Source organism: Bactrocera tryoni, unplaced genomic scaffold (genome assembly GCF_016617805.1).
Source record: "Bactrocera tryoni isolate S06 unplaced genomic scaffold, CSIRO_BtryS06_freeze2 scaffold_760, whole genome shotgun sequence".
In the NCBI taxonomy this organism is placed as follows: Eukaryota; Metazoa; Arthropoda; class Insecta; order Diptera; family Tephritidae; genus Bactrocera; species Bactrocera tryoni.
The window spans coordinates 66,581-84,856 of NW_024396423.1; the positions used below are offsets into that span (position 1 = coordinate 66,581).

The window sequence follows — 18,276 nt, forward strand, 5'->3', positions numbered from 1 at the left end:
ACTCTTAAATATTTCGTATGCGTTATGTGCCGCCTCTCGCCAAGAAACATAATAATCAGGTTGTCCTGAAAATTCAGGTTGCGATACCACAGCAAGTGGTTCTTCGCATCTCCTACCAGAGATAATTTTTATTTTTTCAAATTTATTCACCACCGGTTCTTTTGACCAACTACCTATTTGATCTTGCAACCCTTTGAGTTTTCCTCAAATTCCCTTCTCTGAACCCCCAATGCCGCAGTAACAACTGCATTCACTATCTGAGTTAGACTTGATTCGTTCATTTCACTTTTTTATTTTGTTCTTTCTGATAAGTTAATATTCTCAAAGTTGGAAACTAGTTAAGAGAACTATGGGTTCAATAGGACAATCAACCAGGAAATGCATAATTAAAATAAAGCAGATAATCACAGTCCTCTAAAATATGAACTTTGTTGTACGTTTCAAAGTTTCTTTATTCACCAATAATTTGTAAACCGGGAAACCACAAAACTTTATATTAATTTAATCACGCACAATAATGAAGCATGAGTTTCTCAACTTACAATAATAGGTTTCCATAAATGCTGCATTTCCGTTGGAGGATGTGATCTGACAAGTTTAGCATCTTCTTCGGTTCTTCTCTGGTTTGTTGATAGCGATTTCTCTTAGATTTCACTAAAAAAATTTTTTATTAAACAGAACTTTCGTCTATGCCCCACTTTGGGCGCCAATTATTAATAAAAATAGACACTTTTTTGGTTTTATTACAAATGGCTTAATACTAATCATATTTCAGCCTAAAAAATCAGCAAACTACACTCCCTGAAGGCATCCGCTGCCAGCTGCACTGCAGTTTCCTGTTCTTACCGGCGAAAGAATGCCGACTCGGGCCAAGCGCAACTTTTGTCGTAACATTGAACTTTGTAATCATTATTTCGATAACTTCCGCTGACTCAGGCTACGCGCAACTTTTGCCGCAACATTGACATTTTCTTATGATAACTTCTGCTGACTTAGGACACACGCAACCTTGACGTTAAACAGTTTAACAGATAACAAGTTATCATAAGACTTGTATACACTTATGGAATCATTCCTGTAATTTTTGATCTTTTGGCTTATTTATTTATAGATTTATATGCAATCATATTTATTGATTTGAGTATAATTTTGTATAAATGCATTCAAAGTAATATTTATAGTCAATTTGGACTTGCATATTTAATAATTGTTTTTGGTTTTTTCATAATATAATTTATTTATAAATATTTTTGTATAATATTGCTTATTAATAGAAATTAAATTTATTATATTAATATATACATATATTTTCTATCATATTAATCATATGTATGCTCTCATGTATAAGCATATATAAATGTGTATATGTATGTATATGCGCATTCAGAAATTCCAATTAAAAATTTAATCATTGTTCTATGAAAAACAGCTATCGTTTCAAATATAAGCCTTCATTACAAGTGAATATGGAAGTCTAATTATAATAATAATATTTTACATAATTTTTTGTAATATTCACCTTTAATAAACTGCAAAAAAATTTTGTTCATTCATACCATTCCAAAGATATTAAATTTTTTGTACGCCTATCGCTCTTAAAATGTATGGAACAATGTATAATTTTTACATTAAGTAAAAATGAGTCAAAAGAATATACATATTTTGAGCTGCACCGAAATGTGTACTCTTTATTCATACTTTTAAGACTAACTTATTAGATGGTTCTTACTTCTATTTATACTAACTAGTATGATACTTAATTACTAGTTGATAGTTTGTTTAGATATAATACCATATTGTTGCGAATTTACTCCTTACTAGTTTACTTTATCAGGTTCGTATCTCTGGATTGACAAATAAAACCAAAACCCGTTTAATTCAATTTAACAAAATCTCTTTATTTCACAATTTGTCTACTACACCAGTGTTTCCCAAAGTGGGCGATAACGCCCCCTTGTGGGCGCTGCAGGTATCAAGAGGGGCGGTAAGAGACCCAGAAAGAAAATGGGGGCGTTGTGTAGAGGCCTGGGGGCTTATTTGTAATTTTATTTAGCTAGGAGGCCTCTTAGACAACGACTACATGAGCTCTCGACTCTCAACAACACCTTGTGAACATCAACTAATATGAATTAAAAAATTGCTCAAACTCGGTTCTATATTTCTCTCGCGCGTAGTTCATATATCTGTCCTATTTTATTGAACATAGAAAAAATGAAAATCATGTCAATCGGTCGCTCCGTTTCATAACGGGGCATCTCGACAGGATAGAATTTATAGAATACTAACTGTCAAACGTATTGCTATTGCCATTGCCAAATCTGTATGTGGGCATTTGCTATCATAATATAATCATTTGCACAAAGGTGTAGGGTGAGTAGGTTCGAGCTGATGTAGCGAATGCTTTGAGCTCTTGAATAATTTATTTTATCACTTGCGAAATGACGTCGGGTAGGTAGCTGATGTAACGCACGTTTTGAGCTTTTTAACTCCTTAAATCTTTTATGTGAAAAATAAAAAAAAGGATCCTTGTCCTTTCTTACAAATGTATTTCTGGGAAAAATAAGATAATACGAAAAGGAGAAAGATCCTTTTTATACAAATGTATTTTTAGGAAAAATAAGAATTCATATTTTTGGACTACTATATAATAATTGTGCTTAAGCATTCCTATATAAACAATGTAATATTTATTTTATATTCATTTGTGGTTTTGCGCGCAATAGATGAGCATTACTTACGCCTCCTTTACACTACTCGCGAAGTTAAACGTATTTCTCAAAGCAAAACAATGTCGGAAGTACAAAAAAAGAGACGGCAATACTGTGCGGAATATATTAAATTCGGATTCATTGAAAACCCCACAATCCCATCCTCGCCTTTGTGTCTTCTAAGTCTAAAAACAATGAAGCCTTCAAGACTGCAAGATCATTTGAATAAAATGTATCCAGATAAGAGAGACAAGAATGTAGCATATTTTCAAGACCTAGAGAAGAAGCATCTTCTATTCTATCTATATTATATTCGGCGGCTGCTAAGCAAGATGACGACGGACTTCGAGCTTCGTACAATATCTCTTTGTTAATTGCTCAAAAAGGCAAACCACATAACATCGCAAAAGAGTTAATATTGCCAGCAATAAATGAAGTAATAACTACCGTGCTTCATAAACCGGCCGCAGATATTATCCGAAAAATTCCTTTGAGTAATAATTCTCTGCAAAGACGAATTGATGAAATGGCTGAAAACATTGAAGAATCATTGTACGATCACCTGAGGTCAAGTCAATTTTCAATTCAGCTGGATGAGTCCACTTTACCAACTAATGAAGCATTGTTGTTGTCTTACGTGAGTTTTATTAAAGATGAGAAAATATGTGAGGATAGAAATTTAGAGACCGATACAAAAGGCGAAACCATAATCAATATATTGGAAAAGTTTTGCGATGAGAAAGAAATTCCTTTGAAAAATATTATTTCAGTTGCTACGGATGGCGCTCCGGCTATGACAGGGTGCCATAAAGGCTTCATAGCGTACTTAAAAAATAAAATTCCAGATGTCCTTGGTGTACATTGCGTTATTCATAGACAACATTAAGTTGCTAGAAACTTAAGTGAAAAACTATTTCAATCACTGCAATATGTCATCAAAGCAGTCAATAAAATCCGCAACAGCTCTTTGAATGATAGATTATTTCATCAGTTTTGTGTTACTAATGACGAGGATTTCAATCGTTTGTTGTTTCATACTGAAGTTCGTTGGCTATCAAGAGGCAATTGTCTGACTCGATTCTACAACCTGTTTGACTCTGTTATAGAGTTCTTGGAAACTAAAGATACAGAATTTCAAGACAAGCTCACAACATCAAAGAATGATATAGCTTACATGACAGACCTGTATAAATTGTTCAACGACATGAATCTCCAGCTGCAAGGCGATAAACTAAATTTAATTAAAACAAAAAACGTCGTTGCTGCTTTCGCAGCCAAACTGCTTCTACACAAAAAGAATCTGAGCAGACGTGAGTTTCACAATTTTCCGAATTTGTCAGTATCATGCAAAAACGACGAGTTGTTTGCCTACTGCCAACATTTGGAAAACATCCACATTGACTTCACCGAACGATACCAGGACATTTTGAACTTGGAAATACCAGACTGGGTGTTGGATTTGTTTTCAAATGTCAACACAGCAATGTCACCTCAGCTGGAAGAAGAACTTATAGAATTGACAACAAACGAGCAAATAAAAATCAAGTTCAAAAATGGTTACTAAGAATTTTGGCTACAAAAACCGATCTCGCAATTGTACCCTAGATTGTGGTCGGTCGTTCAACGATTCTTGATAGCACTCCCATCGTCATATTTGTGTGAACGTAGATTTAGTGCTGTGACAACACTGCTTGCTAAAAATAAAAATCGTTTGCTTGTTACCGAACGTGACGACTTGCGACTATTCTTGAGTAAATTGGAACCTGATATTAACAAAATTATTAAACAGCATCAGATTCATCCTTCATATTAGTTTTTATATAGGGATCCATTATTTTAGTTTTATTTTTAATAAAATATTCTCTGTTTTAATACTATAAAGTTGTGTTTCAATAATCATTCTTATTGGCAGGTGGAGCCCGTAAGAATTAACTTGAGACCTAAGCGCCGTTGTATGTTACCTACTGCGCTTACGTTTCAAGTTGCTGGTTATAGTAAAAGTTTCGTTTAGAATTCTCCGGTAATATACATACATAGGTCACAATAATTAATTTGAAGTTATAGTGGTTTTTAAATAGGTGAAAATATGGGGGCGCTTAAAAAAGTATTTATTCTCAAAGTGGGCGGTAGACAAAATAAGTTTGGGAACCACTGATCTAGAGGGTAGAGTTAGCAAGCCAGCTTTATATGTAGGATAAAGAAGAGCCACAAATGCCAATGGATTATATACATATAACCGGGAAATTGTCTCCTCCGAACTCATTTGGACAGCAGGATCCCATTAAAACTCAACTTAATAGATTAGACAGAAGGTGCGTTGACTACATGCTGCAGATTTTTAGCCGAAAAATCGGAACAACGCCTGGATATTTATTACCAAAATGTAAGGAGTCTAAACAATCATATTGCGGATATCAGATCAGATAAACTGGTTTGTTCTGTTGATATTTTGTGCTTTGCTGAGGCTTGGGCTTTATCTCAAGAAGAATTTCCAATAGAGAGCTATAATGTTATTGCACGCCTTGATGGAGAAACAAGGTCAGCCCGTCAACGCCCGGCCAACGGCCTTATAATATACTCTAAACAAGATCGGTGCAAATATCTATCAAAAGAATCATTCTCTATTAACGTCACAATTCAGCAAGCGTTTACCAACTATTAAACGTAAACAATTCGACAGTTTCTTTATCACTTGTGTACAGGAACCCCACGTATAGACTGCCAGAATTTAGAGAGCAAGTGGTAAATAATATCCGTCGGATAAATGACCATCAGTAGTCCTTGGAGACTTTAACATATGTCGCCTCATAGCAACTGACGATTTAGAGGCTCGATTACAACAGTAGGGATTTAAATTTACATTGGACAACGCCGCCACAACAAAACAACAAACAGCAATAGATTGGGTATGGACAAACATGAGTCCAGCAATGACCTCATGTATCACATATGAAACACCATATAGTGATCATGACGGAATATTTTTAAGTTTTAGAAATAGATATGTATGTATGTTACATATGTAGATATATGTTAGATTAAATATTTATATAACTTAGTATACTAACATTAGGTGTAAGTCATGGATATGAGTAATGTAATTTATATGGCATAAATATGTATTATAGAAATACATACATATATCTAATATATAAAATTCTCGTGTCACGGTGTACGTTATTGAACTCCTCTGAAACCGCTCGACCGCTTTTCGTGAATCTTAGCGTGCATATCGGCTAGGGTGGAGAATCGGACAAAATCTATTTTGCATCCTCTTAAATGTTAAGGGAAATTGGAAAATTACCAAAAAGTAACATTTTTCCATACAAATTTTTTTTTTCAATTTTTGTTTGTTTTGTTTTTCAATATTTTTATTTGTCAAATATTTGAATCATTCGATTTCGGTCGCATACTTTTTTTATTCCGGCTAAATACTTATACATACATAGAAAGTTGTGTTAGTTACACCATTTATAACTCAAGAACGGCTGAATCGATTTAACTGAAAATTGGTGGGAAGGTAGCTTAGAACCATGGTAAGGACATAGGATACATTTTATCTCTTTTTGTCAAAATTTAATTCAACTCATAAATATAAAGATTATATTTCAAATCATCCTCCTTTCCTTGAATATATGTATGCGTACAATTTTAAACAGATTCTTCCTCAAAACTAATACAATTGCTAAGTATTTGGAATAGTAGAAAAGAACTGCAACCAAATACGCAGTGAAATAGATTATAACTGGCTCAGTAATTCAGCCGATTTTTTCATCCTTCCACGCCTGAAAACCGGTTCATCATGTGCAGTCCACTAGAATGACTGTCGGTTGAACTCCAGTGAGAAATGATGGAGCTATGTTTCTATTGTCACACACCGACGCAAAAATTCGGTTTTATTTCAAACACTTCTCAAAATTAGTTATTCGTTGTTCTGTTGGATTATGAACTTGCGAGGCAACCACTTTGTATAGAGCTTTCTCCTCTTTAGAGCATCATTGTCCTCGGTTCCCCAAAAAGCAATGCTTTATTATTACACGAAATGCTTTATGATCCATTTTTTTGTAAAGTAACACAAGTTGCTTCAGAAAAATGCTATATCTTATTAACGAATAGTTATAATGCAACTAATAGAAATCGTATAGATGGTAGTAGTAGTATTATCTATGTATCAGCCACAGCGAAGCGTGGACGGGTCCTCTAGTTATTATATAAATATATATTATATTTGCTCGGTGTTTTTATAAAGCAAACTGTAAATATATACATGATATACATATATGTAATAATATATAAATATTATAATTTTTTCCATTAAGTTTATGTTAATAATAAATCTTCCTAAAATTTTAAATAACTATAAACGTCTGAAAGATCAATTTAATCAAATTTTCTTTATTAGATAATCTTAATGTTTTTTGCAAATAACTTGGCTAAAAAACCACTGGCCGGTTACGTCTTTAGATTTACTTAAACACATAGTTACTAAAAGTGACCTGTGAAGGGTGCAGCCGAAGTTAACGTTTTTTCTTGTTTTTTTTCTATTGGATGCGCATTGCATGTAAATGCATGTGTCTATTTATGTACATATGTATGTATTTAGTGGACTATATGTGTTTTTATATATTTATGTGTCTGATATTGTATATTATTTTTGTAATTTACGTCACAGCATTATCAATGATAAGCATGTTCAAAGATATTTGAACTTATTGCCGACGGAAAGAAGGTAATTATATAAAATGAGTGGACTGTAGGTGTTTAATACTTAAACTTAATTTTTTTTTAATTTGGTCTTCCTTTTCTGTTTGCAATATCGATGCTTCCATTCCTTGACTTTTGTACCCAATATTGCTACAGTCGTTGGTGTGTATTTATTTCCTCTACCACCAGCACCACGTTAAGGTCTTTTCCCTTTGGTTGTGGTTGCAGAATCATTCGAGTCATCATCCGCTTGTTTCTGCATTTTAATAGTTTCTCGAGCTATACTTATTGGCTGCTTTCAATAGTTTGCAAAATTTGAACTTCCTCATTCTTCCCATATGCTTCAGTATCATCTTCTAAAATGTGGTCGATTATTTCAGGTTCATCCTTATCTTCAAACGGACTTCACTTTCCCACATTTCTCCAAAATGTGAGCCTGCCGAAAGAGATAAATGCCAAGGTACCAATTCAGTTGGTTTTTCCTCAATTATTGAAGCTTCATGAAATTCTTTAAGGGATTCTTCTTCAACTTCATTTTTTTTCTGTCTTCCCCTTTACTTCTCTTGACTGTTCTTAGTTTCAGAAGATATATAAAAGATTGGAACTTTTGTAATATTTTTTAACTCCGAGCGAAAGCGGTAAAAAAATTCGGGTTCTTCTTCTATGGAAAAACTTCTAACAGCATATCACACTGAAGGGAACTATAAGTAATTTCGAGCAGAGTTTAAGATTTTTAAATACTCTGCTGTTATTTCAAAGTACAATTTTTCAATTTCAAGATAAATGTTTGTCAAGTACTTTGTGTGAAAATTGAGCATTTCAAGACACACAAATTTCAAAAGTTTGATATCATCACTTTTTATTGTAATTATTTTGCGGAGATTATTCATTAATTTTCTGAGGAGTTGAATTTTCCTCTTTAATATGGAGATTCCATTATTAAAATCAAGTGTATCTGATTTTATTCGGTCATTTGTCATTTCATTCCGTAATGGCTTTGTTGGAAAAGTGTTGAAAGTGTGCAACACCGTGGTTTTTAGGTGTACAATTCAATACATATGTGTGTGTGTGAAGATGGCTCACAATATATAAAATTGTTTAGCCGCCTTTACCCAGATGTTGCAATAAAACTCCCAACAACAAAATATAACATTTAGGCAGCGAATAAAAAAAGACCTCAAACATTTTTGACTCTTTTTGAGGGAAATTAAAAAAAATTATTCACGCTCACTGTCGACATATAGTTATCAACGATGATTATGGGCAGGAAAATCTTATTTACAATATTTTAACTAATGGCCCGGAATGTGCTTCGCTACGTATAAAGTGAAATAGTAAAAAAGCAAATGATAAACGCACAAGATATTGGAATCGTCGTAATCGTTTAAACATACTTCACCTTTTGATTAAGAAGTGAATATCGTATCTTCAATTAAATTTGGCAATAACTTTTTCTCTGCCAATATGGTGCCATAACACAGTTTTGGTGGATTAATATTTCGCAATAATATAATCAAAGGACCAACCAAGAATCAAGCAGTGCGGTGGCATACCAGCCAGTTCCGATGAATTTAAAAATTCAATTGGATAATTCATTGCCTCATCTTGATTCATAACACTAGCAATTGATTTATAAAAATAAAAAAAATACTTCACCTGGCAGTTTGGCTTGAATTTGAAAATTAATGGCTATCAATGCTATTCCTCGGTGCTAAAATGGCGCGCTCTTTCGACCAATCAAAATTTCTATAATTGTGAAAATTTTTGTATACATCTCCAAAAAACTGATGACTTCAAACCGGCATTTATTTCAGTTAAAGGTTTTGGAGACTTCCTTCTGGAACTTGCGCTAGAAACCAGAGGCAAATCACAAATTATGTATATGTGTTCGACCGCTTGGAGTAGTAGGCGCACAAACCATCGTGGTTACGATCTTGAATAGCGGCACACAAAATACTTTTCAAAAGGAAAACAAAGGCTCCATAATCGACCTCATGTTTGCCAACGACGCTTTTATCAAGCGCATTAAGTGGGCGGTGGCGGACATATTTACAAATAGTGACCACACGCCTATTATTGCTGAAGTCTCATATGCCGGAAGGACGAAACACCGCAGCAGGGGCACATGCCAAAAACGAATCTAGAAACAAAATTTTAGATGGAGTTCAGCAATTATACAAGGCGAAGAAGCCATATACTTGGTATCTGCGTACAATCACAATACATCACAACAACCGGAAGCCAGCGTATTAGTAGAATGAAGAAATAGCTGGACTAAGAAAGCTCTATAATTCAGCTAGACGCCGCCTACAACATAATCAACGTGAAGAAAATTAAAGCAATTTGAGAAAAGTATTTAAAAGTCAGAAGAAGCTTCTGAAGTCAGCCATTGGCCGCAGTAAAAAGAAGTGTTTTGAAAAACTCTGTGAGGAAGCAAACGAAGACTCCTGGGGAACAGCTACAAAATCTGTATGCCAAAATTCAAAAATAAGACACAAAAGCGCATCCTTTATGAGAAATGTCGTCGAAACTTTGTTCCGAAACAACTCATTATTTCTTATGCTAAGCCTCAAACCGAAGTCGTAGAGCCACCACTCCTCATTAGTGAAGAAGATATATTGGCCATAGCCGGAAGAATTGACGCATTATACGATATCGTTGACACTGCGAAATGCGCAGTAAGTGGCAAGCGATGGAAAGGCGAAAAAAAAAATATTGTGATCAGCGCACACATATGCGTGCGTGTGGATGTGAAGAATGCCTTCAACTCAGCAAAGTTGGCAAACATAATCAAGGTTCATTATGACATACGCGCTTCTCAATATCTTATGGAAATTGTTATTAGTTACTTTGAAAACGGACAAGAGTTAGTCTATTTCGAGTGGAGTACTGCAAGGATTGGTACTAGGCCCCCTTCTATGGAACATAATGTGTGATGGGGTGCTACGGAGACCCCAACCGAAAGCTATTAAATTAGTTGCATAGGCAGACGACCTTATTGTGGCGAAACATCTCGATGACCTCCAGAGCAAATGCAATGAGAGCATAAACGGTCTGCGCCAATGGTTCTCCTCAATGAGCTTAGAACTGGCTGAGCAAAAACAAAAGTCTTGCTCATAAGTACAAAAAAAGTGGAGAAAAGTATATCTCTCACCGTAGAGATTCATTCACAGCCACACCTAAAATATCTGGGAGGAATAGTAGACTCAAGGCTAATATTAAAGGACCACCTAGAATACACTGCAGGTAAAGCGAATAAAATTCTGAAATTATCAAAGCCATCTACAAGAGCCAAAAGAAGAGAGAAGGGTGCAGAATATGCAAAAAAAAACGATGAACTATGGGGTATAGGTATTTAACGCAGTTCTTCAGCGTTTCTAATGCAGTAGTCGGTAACTTGTTGTCTCTTAACTTTCGCTTCTGCCTCCAATTTCACTGCCAGTGATAAAGTTCACCTTTGTTCAAATAATGACGTTGTCATTTGAATCTATCTATGAAGCACTCAATAAAATTTTCCATTTGTTTGGCTTTCAAAGCACATACTTTTTCTGGAAGCAGCAAACTCAGTTGAAATCCATTCAATACTTCCCTAGAAAAGCGCGTCTTGAAATGATAAATGTACATACACTCAGATTCTGTAGTATTCTTCGCAAGTTTTCACACCGAAACTTTCGCGGTTTGTTTGTCGGCCGCGGATTCTTGGTTTTTCTTCGTCGACTTTCAGTTCTGCCACAATTATTTTCGAATTTGCATAAATGGATCGAATAATTCCTTAGCTAGTTGCCTTAGATTTCAGAACGTTACATACAGCGTATCTTAGTTAGAGATATCCTAGATAGAGATAGAATATCACATAGGTGAAAGATCCCAAATATGAATTCAAATTTGCACACGGCTGCGATGATTATCGTTGCTTTTCCCGCTGCCATTCATTCTCATGATAAGTATTTTAGGCGAGAAGTTCTAAAACGCTTTTTGTCCCTACTAATTTCTTAAAGTTAGTCGGTTGAGTAGTTCTCAAGCAATCTTGCCACCCGACCTCGAAAACACACGAGAAAAACGCGCTTAAAGACGGCGCACTTAGCTAGGACCAAAAGTTCTCAGGTCTGTATCTCTGAAACTATTATTCGGATCTACTTGAAAGTTTAAAGCAATGGTCTATACATCGTACATAATACATTACCTATGTATAAGTTAATAAGACAATAAAAAAAATTTAATTTTTTGAAACCTGTAACCCACGTAACACTTAAATGTTTCCTGGAGGCATACTTTCTTATTTCTTTACCACAAACATTTCTCGTAAAAAAGGGAATGTGTAATCTTCAGGTGGAACCCAGGGATTTTCGAGGAGAAGCTTTTTCACGTGATCGTCAATACTCGGCCCTAAATAATTATATGCCTACGTTCACTTCAACAACAGAAATTTGGAAATGAGTTGAGATATTCGAGGTAAAGGTACGTCACTGACTGTCACTGGCAAATTCTTCGTCTTCTCCTGCTGAAAGGAACTGTCTGCTTCAGTCATGATACTTGAGTTGTGATGCTGCTGGAAATGAACCATGCAAAACGTTTTCATCTTTTTCTCTTTTTTCCAGGGATGAAGTACGACGAAATAGATGAAGGCGGTACTGCAAATTAAGTGTAAAATTATCATTGTTTTGTTTCTAGCGTCTTACAATTGGATATCGCAAGTTACTTTGAAGATAACATGGGCTTTTCCTAACAGTGCATGCAAAAAAAACATAAGTACTTATCATTTCAGTGTTTATTGGTGTTCATATTGTTGTTTCTTCAAGATAAGTTTCCACTGTAAAAACACGCCCTAAAATGTCAGAATGCTCGACGCACCATGATTTTGGCTGTCAGCTTTTGCCTTTTCTATGTTAGAAAACTTGGAGGATAAACCGTGGAGAATATATCATTCGAATGCAACATCTTTTTCAAGTCCTCTATCAAGCCTCGTCGTTTCAAATTTAGCACTTTCAGTCACGGAGCATGCGTTGCTACAATTTGTAACTACAGTGGTATCTTAGCATTGTTTATTATATTCAAACTTGGAAACGGTCTATAATTTTGTTTCTGAATTATAATGGAAAATTTCTGGATTATATTTCTGTTGCCTTACTATATTAGAAATAGGAGACATTTCCTGAATCCGGGACTGGTATAAATTTGAACTATTCAAGACTCCACGTTTGGATGAATGCACTCAACAATATGTTTAACAAGTAAGGAGGGCCTACGTTCGGGTGCAATCGAACGTTATACTCTCTTGCAACTTACAAGAATCAAAGCCAGGGAAATACTTTAAGGTGTAAAACCAATCACATAGATTGAAATGAGCTGGGTGTTCTAAAATAATGATATTAGTTATATAGGGATTAGGCCAAGTTTCCGCTCAAATATATCTATTTTCAGCACAAAGATACACTGCTATCAATGAAACAAGGTGTGTTCCAAAGTAAGCAGGGCTTAAAAATAAAACATAACAAATGGGTTTTTCGGCAAATCAATTTATTTTATTCCACATAGTCTCCTTCTGCTTCAATACAGATTTTGCACGGTCCAAAAGCATGTTAAACGAGTATTTCAGCTCATTGGCCGGTATGGCCGCCAGTATGCCGGTGCAAGCCTTTTGAATGGCCTCGACGTCAGCATAACGCTTTCCTCTCATGGGAAAATGCATTTTTCCGAAATGGAAGAAGTCGCACGGTGCCATATCAGGTGAATACGAGGAATGATTAATTGTTAAAATGTGATTTTTCGTCAAATAATCAGTCCTTCGAATGTTGAATTCTGAGAAATTTTTGGTCGTCAGTCAATTTGTGCGGAACAAACCGTGCACACACATTTCGTAAGTACAAATGTTCAGTCAAAATGCGATAAATCCATGTTTTTGAGATGTTCAATTGCATTTCCATGAATTTCAATAATAATTTCGGCTGATTTTTGATGAACGCACAGATTCGATGGAATTTCCGATGATCACAGATTTTGATTGACCCACATGTTGATCGTCATTTATGTCCACACGACTTTGAAAACGTTGAAACAACTCTTGCACTTTGCTAGGGGATAGGCAATCATCGCCATAAACTTGTTTCATCAATCGAAACGTTTCGGTAAAAGTTTTATCATTTTTAAAACAAAATTTAATGTTGGCTCTTTGTTCGAAGCTCATTTTCGCACCAAAAACATAAACACACTGACACTTAAAACGCAATAACTTCACTTCCAATCAATGAAATGTCATGAAATTCTTGCTGGACAATCGATAAAGATAGCAGATTCTGACGCACTGGTCGGTATATAGATGGCGCCACCAGGGCGCGCTAGATTCCTGTTTACTCTGGAACGCAACTTGTATTTTCATTAGGATAACTCACAAATTGGCCGATTTAATGCGGTACAAAGTATCCCTAAAATTCGAAAATCTTTATATTAAGTTTATGGGGGCTGAGGGAAATATTGGTCCGATGCAACCCATTTTTTACACACAGATATACCATTATAAAAAATGGATTAGTCCCTTAATTTCAGTTGTATATATCACACACTGACCGACATTTCCGATCTAAAGTCAAATACATATAGGCACTGGGGTCTAAATATTCGATATTCGTGCAAAACTCCATCCCGTTATACTAATGCTTCTTGATTTGTGTATTGGAAACTGAACGAATCAAGTGGAATTTAAAGTTGTGCTATATGGGAAGTAGGCGTGGTTATGGTCCGATGTCGCTCATTTCACAACGTGACATAAAAATATTAAAAAATGCCACGTATCAAATTTTGTCGAAATCGGTCAGTGGGATCCCGAGATATGGGATTTCTCTAAAAAGTGGGGACCACGCCCATCGTCTAATTTTCACTCCGGCATTTAGTTATTGATTTATCGGGCTTTTAGTAATTTTTAAAAATACTGTTATATGGGGAGTGAGCTGGCTTACCCTCCGATTTTCTTCTCTTATAAGATTCGCATTCAGTGTTCTCGGTTATTGGCGATTTGTGGGCGTGGCAGTGGTCCGTTTACGCCCATTTACGAACTCGAATATTTTTTTGTACTAAGGAATCCACACAACAAGTTTCATATATCTCAATTTCTACTCAAGTTACAGCTTGCACGGACAGACGGGCGGACGGATAGACAGACAGTCAACCGGATTTCAACTTTTCTCGTTATCCTGATCGTTTATATATATATATATATACATAAATATATAGATATACATATATAACCCTTAACCCTATATTTATATCGCTTAGTTTAAAGTACAACCCTTAGGTGAACAAAACACTAATACTCTGTAGCAACTGGATGAAAGAGTATATAAATATAAACGCGAAGCAATAATTATCGCTGATAAATTGCTTTAATAGAAGCACTTCCGCAATGAAATGACCGCATGAATGACATAACAACATAACAATTTGACAGCTCAATCTTAAAAAAAATTCAATTTGACACAAAAATGCCCACTAACATTTATTAAATTCATTTGTTACAAAAAATAGGATAAACGAAGAACCGCTCAACCGATTTTGTGTAAACTCCACATAAGAAACCATCTAAAAAATAGCAAAAACATGTGAGTTGGATAGGTGAGCTCGTTCCTAGGTCATAAAATTACAACGAGAAGTGGCACTAATTTTTATATATCGTGTGGCGCAAAAGTTATCCTCCTATCAGAAGATGCTATAAGTTTTGCAATTGATCTCTAATGTTAGTTCTGTTTTGACATTTGTATAGTTAACACATGCGAAATACACGTAAATAAATAATGGTACGCTACACTGCGTGCCACAACCGATATGCTGAAGGATGCATTTCCCGGGCGCCTAATCTCCCGTTTTGGCGATTTGGCACTGGCCAGCAAGATCGCCTGATTTGACCGCTCCTGTCTTCTTTTTGTGGGGCTTGCAGCTCTTAAAGACAATATCCGTCAAAAATGTAAGGACCCATCGTCGGAAGTTCTAGCCAAAGTGATGGAAAATGCCATAAAAACGGCTCAAATGGCAATCTACTTTGACGGCAGCCATTTACATGAAGTCGTATTCGCAGCTTGATATATCTAAATTTAAAAGACCAAATAAAAATAATCTACAATCAAAGTTTTTAATTTTTTAAAAAAAGTTTTTCATTTTCCAAAAAAACGTCGGAAGGTTATTTTTGCGCCACCTGTTGCTACTTAACAACAACGAAAATTTAATTAAAATCATCCCTAAATTAGAAGTTTGTAATTAAAGCTAAACCGAAAAGGACAATTTTAAAATAATGAGTTGGTGTGAGAACGTCTACCCGATGATCGCATTTCACTAGATTAGGCACTTAACGTTTAGACCAAAGCCTCTTCTCCTTTCCGTTGCTTGGCGCCAATTGAGATTCCAAGCGAAGCCAGGCCTTTCATCAACTGGTTTTTCCAAAAGAGTGAAAGCCTTCATATTCTTCTGCTTTTGCCGGCGGATAATGCGTGAAATACTTTCAGTGCAGGAGCGTTTTGTCCGTTCGGACGACATGACCTAGCCAGCGTCCATGTCGTCGTTTGATTCATACAGCTCATCTTTTAATCGAATGCGGTATTCACCGTGGCCAATGCGCAAAAAACTATAAATCTTTCGTAAAACCTTTGTCTAGAAAACTCGTAACGTCGACTCATCACTTGTTATCAGCGTCCATATAACAGGACGGGAATAATGAGTGACTTATAGATTATTCTTTTTACTCGTCGATAAAGGACTTTACTTCTCAATTGCCTACTTAGTCCGAAGTAGCACCTGTTGGCAAGAGATATTCTGCGTTGGATTTCGATGCTGATGTTGTTGTTGGCGTTGATGCTGGTTTTTAAATAGACCAAATTATCTACAACTTCGAAGTTATGACTGTCAACAGTGACGTGGGTGCCTAGTCGCGAGGGAGACGACGTCTTGAGCTCTTTCACCACCAGACCCATTTCCTTCACTGCCTTATGCATTCTGGAGAAAGCAGAACTAACGGCACGGTTATTAAGGCCAATGATATCAATATCATCAGCATACGCCAGCAGCAGTTCACTCTTAGAAGAGTATACTTTCTGGGCTTAGTTCTGTAGCTCGAATTATTTTCTCCAGAAGAAGGTGGAAGAAGTCGCACGAAAGGGACTTGGCTTGTCTGAAACCTCGTTTGGTATAGAACGGCTCGTAGAGGTAGTTCCGGATCCCGGCGGAGCTTTTGATATTGTTCAAGGTCAGTTTACACAGCCGTATTTGTTTTGTGGGTATACTAAAATCAAAGCTTTTTTAACAGCAATCCATCGGCCCCTACCGCTTTGTTGTTATTCAGACGGGTAATTGCTATTCGAGCTTCCTGATGGTAGAATAGTGGAACGTTTGCTCCATCGTCATCGATTGAGGAATCGGGTTCGCCTTCTCCTGGCGTTATGTTTCCACTGCACTCAGCAGGCTGGAGAAGTATTCTTTCCAACTTTTAGTATGCTTTGGGCATTGGGCACAAGATCACCTCTAGGGGTTCTACAAGAGTATGCTCCAGTCTTGAAATCTTCCATTAGTCGCCGCTGTTCGTAAAATTTTCGAGAATTGTTGTGATGTGGTTGATTGTAACTTTGCGAGTTAGGCAGATACCTTCCTTGTCTACCCTGGCGTTAAAATCGCCAAGCACGATTTTGATATCGTCTTTCTTCCATCGCGAATCCCACACAGAATTTTCACTGCTTTATATGGCCACTGTAGTAAATGCTACAAGGATCTACTACTCTCAGTCCTTGTCCCATCCATCACATTGGCGGTGTTGTGAACCTTTACTTTTACGAAGACATCAACCAGCTGATTAGCGGCACCTTCCCAATTAAGAGACCGGACATTCCAGGTGTATTTCGGGAAATCGTAATCCTAAACCCTTCCAGCCATAATTTAAAAACATCATTTAAAAAGTTAAATACACAAAAACAACTTTAAAATACTCACCTTTTTGATCAATTTAAATTCGGGGAATAATAACATAATGGTTATGTCATAATCAATCATGTTAAAACTCATTAATCGAAGCAAAGTTGGGCGTGTCGGTCGTGCGAAAGTTTTGAAGCAGATTATTAAAAAATAATTAGAATACTTAGAAGATAAATTTCAAAAAAATAATTACACAGTTTTACGAACAAATAGTGAAATAAAAAAATAAAAATTAGAAAATATTTTATTATTGTACCGCTAGGAAATAAAAAAATTTGTTGAAGCAAAATGCAAACGGGGGATAGGTGAGGGGAATATTAGCTTACGGAACCAAGGGCATTAAAATCAATTACATTGCTACAAAACTTGATGTTCATCGCAGAATAGTTGCGGCAATACTGACACTGTACACAAATTAAAGAGAGGACATTTACTTCATATCGGATTGTAAAGTTGTGTGAACAAAAAGAGGTAAAAATATCTTGTAGGTTTTAGAGTTTCGCATTAATATTTGTTTTTATTTACCTTTGTATGGTAGAAATTTCTAATCACTGTTAGGAAAAAATTATGTAAGTTATACTTGTATCTATTTTATTCAATAAGAAAACAACACATTTTAAAACTTCACAATACTATATTGTTGTTCCTATTTTGTTCAAATCAATGTAGTATATGTGATAAATCTGTTAATGTTGATGATGCCAGTTGTAAAAATTCATTTTAGTTACAATTGGAAAATCTTTTCTCAAGTTGTGGGCTTTTATACGTACATACATATGCAAGGCAGTTTTATATACATATCTACATATATAAAATAAAAAGATATTTGTGACCATAATATATATTTTCTTTAAACATATTGCAGTTCCATTTAATGAAAGTGCTTATAAAAATATATGACTTGTGATATTTTTCAGTT

At 35.6% G+C, this 18,276-nt stretch overlaps 1 long non-coding RNA gene across 1 annotated transcript in view; it reads left to right on the forward strand.

The window, feature by feature from the left end:
• Positions 1-18,276, forward strand: part of LOC120781946 — a 69,641-nt gene that overhangs the window by 264 nt on the left and 51,101 nt on the right. The gene's annotated exons all lie outside the window — the stretch shown is intronic.